This window comes from Pongo pygmaeus, chromosome 14, assembly GCF_028885625.2.
Source record: "Pongo pygmaeus isolate AG05252 chromosome 14, NHGRI_mPonPyg2-v2.0_pri, whole genome shotgun sequence".
Lineage (NCBI taxonomy): Eukaryota > Metazoa > Chordata > Mammalia > Primates > Hominidae > Pongo > Pongo pygmaeus.
In genome coordinates this window covers 48,749,519-48,761,830 of record NC_072387.2, presented here as the reverse complement: position 1 = coordinate 48,761,830, position 12,312 = coordinate 48,749,519, and the positions used below count along the sequence as shown (strand labels likewise).

Below are 12,312 nucleotides of genomic sequence, written 5' to 3'. Positions count from 1 at the left end.
TGTGTGACAGTTTGTCCCATTCTGCTACCAAGACGGGACTGTTTGTGGGAAACCATGGTCTTCATAAGTAAACTTATTTATGTACTTTTATGTGTAAACTAGTCTCTGCTACTTTCCTTCTTTTCCCTTTTTACTTTCCTCTCTAAGACCCCTACCCCTGTGTACAGCCCCGTGTGTGTTTACAAACACACATAACGCTTATGGTGCATTGGGCGCCTAATCTACCCTGATTTTTTCAGAAATGAGCCAACTGAATCGCAGGTGCCACACATTTTGATTCTGTACACTTTCTCCCTCCTACCTGAAGTCAAATGGAAAAGGTTGCTCCTTCCCTTTCCTCGGGAGCCTACTGAGCCTTCTCTAGGACAGAGGGCCCTCCTTTCTTTAGCCTCCACTGCATTTCGGGGCTGCCTGGCTGTGCTGACCCTTCTGGGCAGAGAACAAGGTACACAGAAAGCACAGCAACCTCCTCCCTTCCCTTCCTGTGGCATCAGTGGGCTTGGGGCATCTGTAGGGCTTCCCACCCTCTCCTCGTCCCAGCCGCAACTTCTCCTCCTGTCCTGGCAGGAGTCCTAGGAAAGAATGGCTTTTGAGTCAGTCAGTTTGTCTCCGTGCTCCTTTCCTTCTTGGTAGGAGAAGGCAGGCGACCTCTGGGCAGAGGCCTGGGCTGCTTTCATGAGCTGGGAATCTGGACCGTCGCCCCCAGCTTGGAGTCGGGAGTGGGATGGGAAACTGGACTGCTCTCCACCTCCTACTGATTTGAGTTCTCACACTGCGACCTCATGTGTTGTGAATTACAGAAATGCCAGACACACCCACAATTAAATATAAGCACCCAAAGGCTCTTGAACGTTAAGGGACTTTGAATGCTCCCTTGTTCGCGCCGCCTCCACACGGCTCACTTCTCTTACACCCAGTGGAGTGGAGCTTCTACCAGCTTGCACCCCACTGGGCTGGCCTGTTTCTGCTGCTTTCCTTTACCTTTCTGCCGCCAGGAACACGCCAGGCCGTGCTGGGATCACATTTTCCTTGCAAGGGCAGTGACCCTTTTGTAGACATATTTCGTCTCTATGGGAGGTCTCTCTATGGTCAGAAAGGAACACACAGAAAATCCATTAAGCCCAATATCCAATCTCTTTCTGGGGTAATAGATGGCAGTGCTACTCGCTGAGATCTGAGTCAGAAATCTGCAGCCTCCTGGAGCTGAGTGCGGCTGAACTCATTGATCCAGCTGGCCGGCCACACGGACATGCAGCACGGTGCCACCTCTCTCCTCAAGGGGCCCAGACCCTGCAATACGCAGGTGGCAGTCACGCACAGAGGGTGGCCAGGGCCTTCGTCTCTTCTGTTGGTTCCCTCCCCAACCCCCTGCTGTTTAGTGGAGCAGGTTCTGGCAGTGCATGGGGGAAGGAGCCAGCGAGGAAGTGGGGTGGGGTGCACGTTTAAGCTGGGCTTTATCTTTTTTGGGCTTGTAAGTCTCTTTTGAAGTGATTTGGACCATAAAGAACAACGGTGCTTGTTTTTCATTTGGGAGGCTTCAGTTCTACCAAGAAGTGTCTTAAGTGTTAAGAGATTCACTGAGGTTGGCGCGCTCTCTCTTCATGTGGTTCACAGTTCTCATGTTTTACTTATTTTTGATGTGGTAGCTGTAGCCAATGAAAGCTATTCCCCACCCCCTCTCCCCGGCCCCAGTTCAAAGTTATAAACTGAGAGTTTTGGGTTTCTGTCTTCAACGTTTCCTCTCTTTGACGTCTCTGTAGGACCAAAAATGCCAGTTTTTCAGTCACTCCCAGAGCCTTCATAGGGGTTAGTGGGTGGCTTGGGAAGGAACATGGGGGGAATTTGGCCTCCTGCCTTGGCAGGTATCCCTGAGTGCAGACCAGGTTCTAGGACCTATGCTAAGAGCTGAGGATGCCTTGGACACTCCCATCTTACCTGGGGACAGAGAGAGGACTCCACCATGCTCTCCTGAAAGCCACCAACATCCTCTTAAATTGGCAAATCCAAAGATTGTTTTCAGTTTTCATAATCCTTTACCTCCTTCCAGTTCTTGGTCCTGGTGACCCTCCCATCTTTTTCATTGTTTTATTCAGTATATACCTAATAAGTGGCTAATTCATGTGCCATGGGGAGTGGCACAGCATCATGGTTAAAGGCAGGCTCTGGTGTCAGAGCGTCTGTCGGCACAGCCAGCCCTGACTTGTCTTAGATGTGTGACACAGGTAAGTTATGCAGCCTCTCTGGGGCTCGGTTTCCTCACCTATTAAATGGAGTTAATAATATTACCTATCTCATAAGGTTTTGTGAAGATTAGATAATACAAGAGACATGCTTAGAACAGTGCCCTGGCACATTGTAGGTGCTCAATAAATAATGGCTACTGTTACTATGGTCTCTTCTCTCCGAGAGCTTACAGGCCAGTGATGCGGGACAGCCATCCAACAGGTGAAAGTGAGTTGCTCCGGTGAAAACAGCCGGGACAGAGCTATGCTCTCATGACCTGTGCTGCTCACTATTCTGCATTCCCTGGTCTCTAACCCTTCTTTCTCTTTCTCCATCCCCGACTTGTCTTTCTCTTTTCTTCTACAATGTAGTGACTCCACAGGATTCTGTTTTTATTTCTTCCTCATGCCCCCTATACCTACTTCCAGACTTTCCAATAGGGCTAGCAGAGAAGCCTCAGGATGAATCGAAATATTTCACAGCTGTCACCCAGGAGTCATCTGGGGCAGGGGTGGAGTAACTTACATGTGCAGGCTTCCTTGTGACAGGGAGGTGGCTACAGATGGTCTCCCTGCTCAGCAGTCAAGTCTCTTTCAAGTCACCTAAGCTCTCTATGATTCAGTTTACTCATCTCTAAAAAAGAGAGAATCCCTTATGTGGGATTAATTGAATACACACATACATACACACATACCCAACATACATATATATATGAACACACACATATATGTTCTGAGTTAAATATACAATGTATATGCACATATAAATATATATACATAAATATATGTCTATGTGTATATATGTATATATTTACACATATGTACATACACATACACACATATATATTAATTTTAGTATACATACATGTGAAAAAAATCTCAGTTCCATGTCTGACCCATAATAAGCACTCAGTCATTGGTAGCTGTAGCTCTTATTATGAGCTGAGCTTTCATGTGGATTGTGGTTATTAAAGCACAGTTTCTGAAATATGGAAAAGTAGCCCTGTACAGTGCAACTCAGCCTTGTGTAGTCACTAAGCAAGGAATATGGAGACAAAGTTGACCATGACAGGGTCATGTCCTTAAAGGGGTTCACAGGGCAGATTTGTGCACAGGTAACTATAATGCAAGCCAAACTCTAGAAGACAATCAAATTGAGGAAGTCTAGAGGGGAAACAATTCTGCTCAGGCCATCAGAGAAGGTATCTTTAAGCTCAGGCATTTGAACTTACAGAATCAGAAAAATAATCATGGGTGGATAGGGCTGGAGGGAGGGCATTCTTAGTGGAAGGCAGAAGAAAGTGTTTGAGCCAAGGCACAGGTTCAGGCAATCTTGTGGCTGGTTTGGACTCTAATCATCTGATTGGAGTGCAGCAGACGTTCAGAAGCTATTTCTGGAAAGGCAGGCTGGAGTCTGTGGTAAAGGGTTTGAGGGCTGTTAAAGAGTTTGCAGCCAACTACTCTTTTGAGCTACAAATGCATTGTCCTAGAAAAACTCAAAGGATCCATCAGGAAGATCCTAGCTTTCAAGGAGAAGACAGATTTAACAAAAGGAAAAGAATTTATAAAATAAGGAAATAAAACTGAGTTGAAGCATGCCAGCAACGGCATCTTCTTTGTTTCTACTGGCAAAGGACTCTGACACGAATAGTCACAGTGCCATGGCTGCCATCAGATTAAAATTGTCAACAGATTTCTATGTGTAATAGAAACTTTAAACTTTTTTTATTACTTAAAAGAGAAAACATGGAGCCAAAGCCACAGACATTTTGGTGTTATTAAGCTTTGGTATTTGAGCCTGGTTATGTTGAGATAATAATCTCAATACCAATCTTTCCCCATTGGATCCATCTTCTGTACACAATAGAACCTTCCAATAGCTCCTCACCGCTGAATAAATAATTTTCAAACTCCTAAGTTTGATTTACATCCTGCTTTACTCCTTCAGTCACTTCTCCTTGTGTTCCTCCTACCCCTGAAGATTTATATATTGAAATCCTAACCCCCAGGATGGTACTGGGAGGTGGGCGTTTGGGAGGTGATCAGGTCCTAAGGGTGGAGCCCTCATGGATGAGATGACTGGCCTTATAAAAGAGGCCCCAGAAAACTCCCTTGTCCCTTCTGCCATGTGAGGACACAGTGAGAAGACAGCCATCTGTGAACCAGGAGGAAGAGGGCCCTCATCAGACACAGCATCTGATGGTGCTCTGATGTTGGACTTCACAATCTTTAGAACCGTAAGAAATACATTTCTGTTGCTTATAAGCCACCTGGTCCATGGTAAGTTGTTACAGCAGCCTGAACAGGCTAACACACCTTGTTGTTCTTATGAGTCCTTACCCTGAACATATTTAACTCCTCATGGTTGCTTGAGCACGCTCTGCTCTGTGCTTTCGCAAATATGACTCCCTCTATATCTTCTTGACCTGGTTAATCTCATCTCTTTACCCAAAGCCCTTTCCTGAGGCCACCTCCTCTGAGCAGCTTTCCTAAACTCCTCTCTCTGGTGGTGCTCCTCTTTGGCTCTCACATAGCAACCTGTGCCTGTGTTTGCAATTGCAACTCTTCCACCTTACTGCAGTTGCCAGTTTAACTGAACATCTTCCCCATGTGCTTGCCAGCTCCTGAGGGCAAGAGCTGCTTCTCTCACCCTTATATCCTCAGTGCCTGGCACATAATATGAATTATAAAACTGTTACCTAATTGATGAAGAGCAATTTGATAAGCACAAAACATATTGTTCATCTCAACAAGGCATTAAGATATGTTCAGGGCCTGGAGACAGCACCTAATCTTGAGTACTTAGTATGAAAGAAATAAAATAATCCATCCTTCAGGAAAAGGCAGGGCCCTCTTGAGGATTTAAAAAATGTTAACTTTGACTGAGGTCAGTGTATAAATGCGGTCTTAGACTTTCTTGCTTCAAAATCAACGAATCTGTAGCTAAAAATTCAGATTTCTGTGCCCCTACTTTATAACTCCTAAATCAAATCCCTGGGGGATGGAACCTGGAAATAGACATTTTTAATGTGTCCCCTTAGTGATTCTGATCTACTCTCAAGCCTTGGAACCCCTGACGTGAGCAAAGTCTCAAGTCAATGCAATTGTAATATCAGTTTGGGAGCTTAAGAAGGGACAATGCACATTGATGCAGTTTTTGTGGTTCAAGAATTCTCAGTGACACTCAAACCCTAGAGTAAACTGTATCCCATGCAGGCCATCACGGGAGAGCAACTAGACTTCAGCATGAAACCTCGCTTCTGCTTCCTTCGTTCTGTGATTTTTGAAACATTTAAAGAACAAGGAATGGGAACAAGATTTTCTGAATGTTACATTATCTGACTTGGATATTGGAACAAGGGCCATAGACATGAGCAGTCAGAACAGCTTGACAGGCAAGTGAAGGTCATTAGAAATGGCCCCACCATGGAGGGAGTGGGGAAGACACGCGTCCCTCAATTTGCAAACAGAAATAAATAGACCACTCTGTAGGGCCCCAAGTAACAGGTTTTCCAGTGTTTTTGCCACTTTCTGGTTCCAAAGAGCAAACAATAAATTAACAGACAGGAGCTCTCAGCCTCCTAACCGGAGGGCCGCCATCAGACTGTGGCCTTCCCTCAGGTTACAGATGACGGAGAAATTTGAGGTTGTGGTGGCTCTGGCGTTACTCAGGTGTAGTTTCCATTGAAAACAGGAGACAGAGGGGGCTAAGGACATCTGGCTGGGCTTTTCTGGTCTATCTCTTACTGTATGAGAGGGGTGACCTGTTCCTAGCCTTGCTTCCAGCCTACTGTTTCCTCCCCGAGATAAACTGTGGTTCAGTTAGTGTAGAGAGGAAAGGCTCTGGGCCACATGGTAACTGAGACAAAAGGGAGCTAGGTGGTTGTGCCCCATCAGGATGCTTTGCTAATGGGTGATTCTGGTAGCATGACATCACCATCTGGGGATAACACAGATATGGAGGTAAAACCCTATTCAAGACAATGCTGTAACTGCAAGGAGACAAGAAACATCAACAAATAATAGAAGCAAGAGGTTGGAAATGTCCCTTATCTGTGAAACTAAATGCAGAAAGAAAAACTGAATATATGCTGCCAGGTGGCTAAAGAGAAGATTAAGGGATGTGTCTCTGATGAATAAGGAGCTGTGATCTATTTCTTCATTTCATATATTTTTATTTTTTGAAATTGATAATGAGTTAGAAAAACCTTGGAGATTAATTTGACCTAGAAGCAAAGGCGAATATTATTGTCTTTTTTTTCTAGTCATTTTCCCTAACACTGAAGGTCAAGGAGACAAATTATTTTTCTTTTCTTCTTTTCATTCATATATTTTCCCCTTTTTGCTTTGAATTTTGTCCTTGAAAATAAAATGGCTTTAGCTAATACAGGATTCTAATCACATTGTAAGACTATCATGATAAAATTGTAACCTTTGACAATGCAAATCTGCAAGATGTGGCAAGATGCAGTGATTAATATTTACTGTGCAGGTACTTTAAAACTCATTTGCCCCGAAATAACCAAGAGAAAGTTCTGTATGATAGAACTTTATCTAAACTCTCGCTTACCTTGTAACATCTTTAAATTCTTACTAGTACAATCTAGAATAAAAGAAGTAAAGTCTAGAATAAAAAAAGTCAAGTAAAGACCCTCATAAAAAATATAAATCCTGGCTTATGTAAACTCAATGTATCTATCCAATTATAATAATAACAGAACAAACCCCAAAAGCTAAAATGAGGGGTGATTGTTTCTATTTCCATAGATTTTTCAGATTTGCTGCAGGATTGTTTTAACCAAATATTCATCATAATTTACTTCTCCATTTTTTTTTCTGCACACAAATTTTAGGGATAGATTTAGCAAATAAAACAAATATATATAATTACCCATTTGTTGAATCAGCATGTCTCTTGTAACTCTGTTCTTTGACTAGTTAGGTGTCATTTTTTCAGCTGTTGCTTTAAAAAACACTGATACTAGGCAGGTCTTCGTGACCCTACCAGATTGACAACCAAGGACTATTGTGTTTACATTTCTTGGGTAAGTACAGCTTATCTGCCTCACACGCTGTGGGTGTAGGATTCTGGAACATAATCTATTATATGACTCAGCATTGTTAAGCACTGAAGGACTTCATGTGTCCATGGCTAGTTAGACGCATGCTTGCCACACATGGCCTCACCATATGTGGTAGCTTCCCACCTTCGCTAAACTCTCTCTCTTCTGCTTTTCTCAGAAATACGTTTCCAGACTTCTCAGTGAGAATGGCATTTGGGTACCTGTTATATTTCTAGTTGGCCATCCTTGAGTCACCAGGGTATGCCAAAGCATCACAGGGCCTTTTATTGTGATGTTAGACTGAATGTGATGGATTTGATAGACTGAATCTTATCCCCCAAAATTCGTATGTTGAAGTCTTAAGCCCCAGTGTGACTATATGTGGAGATGGGGCCTTCAGGAGATAATAAAGCTTAAATGCGGTCATAAGAACAGGCCTCTAATCCAATAAGACTATGGTCTTACAGGAAGAGGCAGAGCGAGCTCTCTTTCTCTCTTTATGCCATGTGAAGACACAATGAGAAGGTATAGTCTTCAAGTCAGGAGAGAGTCCGCACTAGAATCCAACCATGCTGGCACCCTGATCTTGGACCGCTGGTCTCCAGACCTGTGAACCAATGAATTTCTGTTGTTTAAGTCAGCCAGTCTATAGTATGTTGTTATAGAATCCTGAAAAGACTGTTACACATATAAAACCTGGTAAAAAGAAATTGCTGAGAGGGCAGTTTCTTCTAACTGAAAATAGCTTGCCTCTTTCTATTCTATCTTTGGAAATATTATTCCCTGTTTCTTCTACGGTGTTATGACTACTCATGGAAATACTAACAATTCTTATACTAATATATAACATTTACTGAGCTCTTACAATGGCCCAAGCACTGCTTGTACCATAAGTGATTACACAGTCTTTGGTATATAAGCCAGACACTGGTCTAAATTATTTTAAAATGTTAATTTTTATAACAACTCAGGTTGTTAATATTATCACCCCCATTTTACATGGGGTAACTGATGTTAAAAAAAAAAGGTTGTTTTGCCAAGGTTATTAATAAGCAAGCTGCAGAGCTCAGATTTGGACGAGGAAAGTCTGGTTTCAGAGTTCATACTGTTAACCCTTCTGTTATCTTGCCTATGAAAAGTTTGTTATAGCTCTTAAACCACACCACAGTCCTATAAGGCAGATGTTATTCATTTCCTTATTTTGCTGATGGAGAAACTGAGGCACAGAATGGCCATGTAATTTTCCCAGCATCAGACAGTCCAACCTGAGCCAGATGATTCTAGAGGCTTCCAGCCTTTTCTCCTCTGTGGGTCACCTCAAGATGACAAGGCTGGAGGCTGACTGTCTTCTGCCGGTGGTATTTAAGAAGAACTTCCATGCAAAGGGTCAAGGTGGTTAACAGCTACTGAAGAAGGGGGTGTGTGTTTGAGAGAAGCAGACAGAGGTTTGTGATATTTTCCAGGCTGCAGGTACCAGATCTATGCCCTACTGAGTTCCATATGCTTTACCCAGGGACTACCATCTCAGAGGCAGTGAGAGAATTCAAATCTCTGAGCTCTGACTGTCAGATTCCATGTGTTCAGGAGTCAAAGCTTCATCTGGAGCTGGAACAACTTCTCTGGTTCAAAGTCTGCAGTGCACCTGCAGATTTCCCATTAAATTGCCTGCTGAATCAGGAATAATGATTCTCAGGGGGAAGAGATATTATTTGCATTTGAATTAATGTTGAGTTTGGAGTCACAGATTCCTCATCAAGAAGGATTTAGAGCAATTGCTGATATCCTGGGGATCTGTGACCAGCTCATTATTTTCATCTCACAGGGTAGTACTAGAATTTTTAATTTTTTTTCAAGTCTTCTTTCGAAAGTTTGGCTCTCTTTATCCCCATGATCATAATTATAATAATTTTGAAACATCAGTCTGCTCAGATATCAAGGTGTTGAACGGATAATTTCACTTTAATGAATTTGTCTCATATGGGCTTATTTTCCACATCTGTCCTAAGCTGAATAGCTAACTGGTTAATATGAGAACTGTTCCATTTCATTAGCTTCTCCCTGTTGATTTCCTTGAGGTGGAACTGATGCATTGCCAGTTGCAAGCTCTGTCAGCTCTTTCCTTTTAGGTAAAGCACACATCCAGATTCTATTCTAAGGCACTGATGCCAACTAAGAAGAATAAAAAATGAAATAGTTTGATCATCCAGATAAACTGCAGGATTCCATATACCCAGTGGCTTCTGAGAGATTAGCAAGTACTTGTTACAAACGTCATAAACCCTTGTACCTGAGGCCACGGTGGGTAAATTGTACAAGTAAGGCCACAAAGCCCTGGCAGGGATGGGTGTGGGCTGAGGAGTAGAGAGTGAGAAAGAGGTTTGGCTGGTGAACTCCGGAAGGGAGAGGACAGAGAAAAAGAAGGAAATGGAGTGGCAGTGGACCCAGGAGGCCTTGGTGAAGGTCTTGAGTTGGAGTATAAAATCTCCAACCTTTCAGCACTTTGAGAGGCCAAGGCAAATGGATCACCTGAGGTCAGGAGTTCAAGACCAGCTTGGCTAACATGGTGAAACCCCGTCTCTACTAAAAATACAAAAAATTAGCCGGGCATGGTGGCGGGCACCTGTAATCCCAGCTACTCAGGAGGCTGATGCAGAAGAATTGCTTGAATGTGGGAGGCAGAGGTTGCAATGAGCCGAGATCACACCATTGCACTCCAGCCTGGGCAACAAGAGCAAAACTCTGTGTAACAAAAAAAAAAAAGAAAAAAAAAATTCCAACCTTTTAGGAAGGAGGGCTCTTGATTGTTGCAGTAGCTAGGAGGGTATTTTGGGAAGGAGTTTAAGGTGAATGAAACTGTTAGTGGATTACTTAGCCTCCTGGAGAGAGAGGGGTGGTGCCTCCTTCATGGGGCCCTAAGTTCAGCCAAGATGGATAAATGATCAGTTAGGATGCTCTGTCTCTGAGATGATGACAAACATGAAAGAGGTGGATCACCTCTCACAGCAAGAACCAGAGTGCACTTAAGGACTAGATCATTCCATGACTCTGTTCACAAGGACCCAGGTTCTTTCTGTCGTTCTGCTCTGATGTCCTTGGCAGTGTTTTCATTCTCAAGCTTGTTCTCCTCTAGGCCATATGATGACTCCCAGAAAAGATCAGGGCTGCATGCTTCTTTGCTCACTTTCCTAGGGCAGGGGAAGGGGAGACTCTATCTGCATTCATGGGAGAAAAATTCTTCATTTAGAGTCTGATTGGGCCAATTTGACCAAGAGACAGAGAAAGAATGAAGCACATACAAGGCCTTGTGCCAGAATCCTGGGCCATCTTCCTTCCTGTCAAGTGGCAGTGTGTATGACATGTTGTAGGGTGTGCCTGTGCGGCTCTCCCTGCACCCACCAAGTTGTTCCAGCTATGAAGTAAACAAAAGCGATACCACAGCCAGCAGGAAATGAGCCGCCAGGCCATTCCGGAGAGACTTGAAACTCCTGATGGGGCATAAAGAGTTAAGCAAGTTTGAGGGCTTCCTTGTGAGGGGAAATGGAAGACAGTGAAAAGGATGGAACATACTAGTTTAGTGGTAAGAAGGCCACTTACTGAGTTTAATGCCAGTCCAACTTTAAACTAGAGCAGCTTCTCAACCTCAGTACCGTGCTACTCATGGACTTTTCTCCATCGTGGAAGGCTGTCCATGATGGAGAAACACGTTGAAGGATGTGTAGCAGTATCCTTGGTCTCTACCGACTAGGTGCCAGTAGTATCCCTCCTCCCCCAGTGTGACAATCAAAAACATCTCCAGAACATTGCCAGTGTGCCCTGTTGAGATTTTTGTGCCCTCATTGAGAACCACTGCCTTAGAGTGAGGCAGGAACTCAAGTGGTCAGGAATTATGGGTTTGGTTAGATGCTTCTCTCTAAAATGTTGAGGGACTGACAAAGGTGGCCAACAACGTGTACAGATTACCTTACAGCTGCAGAACTAACTTTGTTCCCATGTGTGAGGAAACTTCCAAAGGAGGTTTTAGGATCAAGAAGCCATCTGATTAAAGCACTGACCAGGGCCAGTTTATGCAAAAAGGAGTATAGGGATTGATTGAGAACTGCATGGAATGTAACTAAATATCTAAGCATGAACAGAAACCTGTATTGCATGTGTATAATGATAATAATGTGGATGACAGGACTACAAGTTGCTATGTACCTGGTAAGTGACAGGAACTGTGGCAAACACAGATTATACCCAATTTATAATCCCACAATTACCCTGCAAGGTGACAGTTGCCCTCTTTTTATAGGTGAACAATCTGAGGGTTAGACAGGCCCTGTGACCTACTCAAGCTTCCGCCACCAGTTGTGGTGGAGACAGGCTAAACCCTGGTTCTGTCTAATTCCAAAGGCTGTGCTGTTTTCTCTACAATATATTACATATGATCAGAATGTGGGGTGTGTGTTCCACATAAACTACTGTGAGAACTTAATTATCATGTATCACACAGTGTGTATTATATACACACATATCAAATATGTATATGGGTAGAGATGCTCTTAACATATGAGATCACATGGTGGCTCACAAAAACTTTATTAAATTCATAAAGCAGCTGATATTTACTATTAGAACCCCAAAACCCTCATTTGCTGGGAGTTCAGAGTCCTGAGACCCCTTGAGCTCTTTTAATCCAAGAGAGGAGGAGACTGGGTCGTAGCAGCCGGCTAGCTGCTGTGTGTGGAAAGGGTTTGCTCCAGGGGCCGGGATTCGGGAAGGAGCCCCCTAGGCAAAGGCTTCTTTTTTTTTTTTTTTTTTTATCATGGAGTCTTGCTCTGTCACCCAGGCTTGAGTGCTGTGGCATGATCTCAGCTCACTGCAACCTCCGCCTCCTGGGTTCAAGTGATGATTCTCCTGCCTCAGCCTCCCAAGTAGATGGGATTATAGACATGTACCACCACGCCCAGCTAATTTTTGTATTTTTAGTAGACACAGGGTTTCACCATGTTGGCCAAGTTGGTCTCCAACTCCTGACCTCATGATCC

At 43.6% G+C, this 12,312-nt stretch overlaps 1 long non-coding RNA gene across 1 annotated transcript; it reads right to left on the bottom strand.

The window, feature by feature from the left end:
• LOC129011569 (uncharacterized) lies at positions 1–7,223 on the bottom strand. The gene is made up of 4 exons (XR_008493366.1): positions 7,114–7,223; positions 2,749–2,856; positions 982–1,083; positions 1–572 (listed from the first exon to the last, which is right to left on the bottom strand). It is a non-coding gene; the product is annotated as an uncharacterized LOC129011569 (long non-coding RNA).
• Between the last annotated feature and the right edge of the window lie 5,089 nt (positions 7,224–12,312).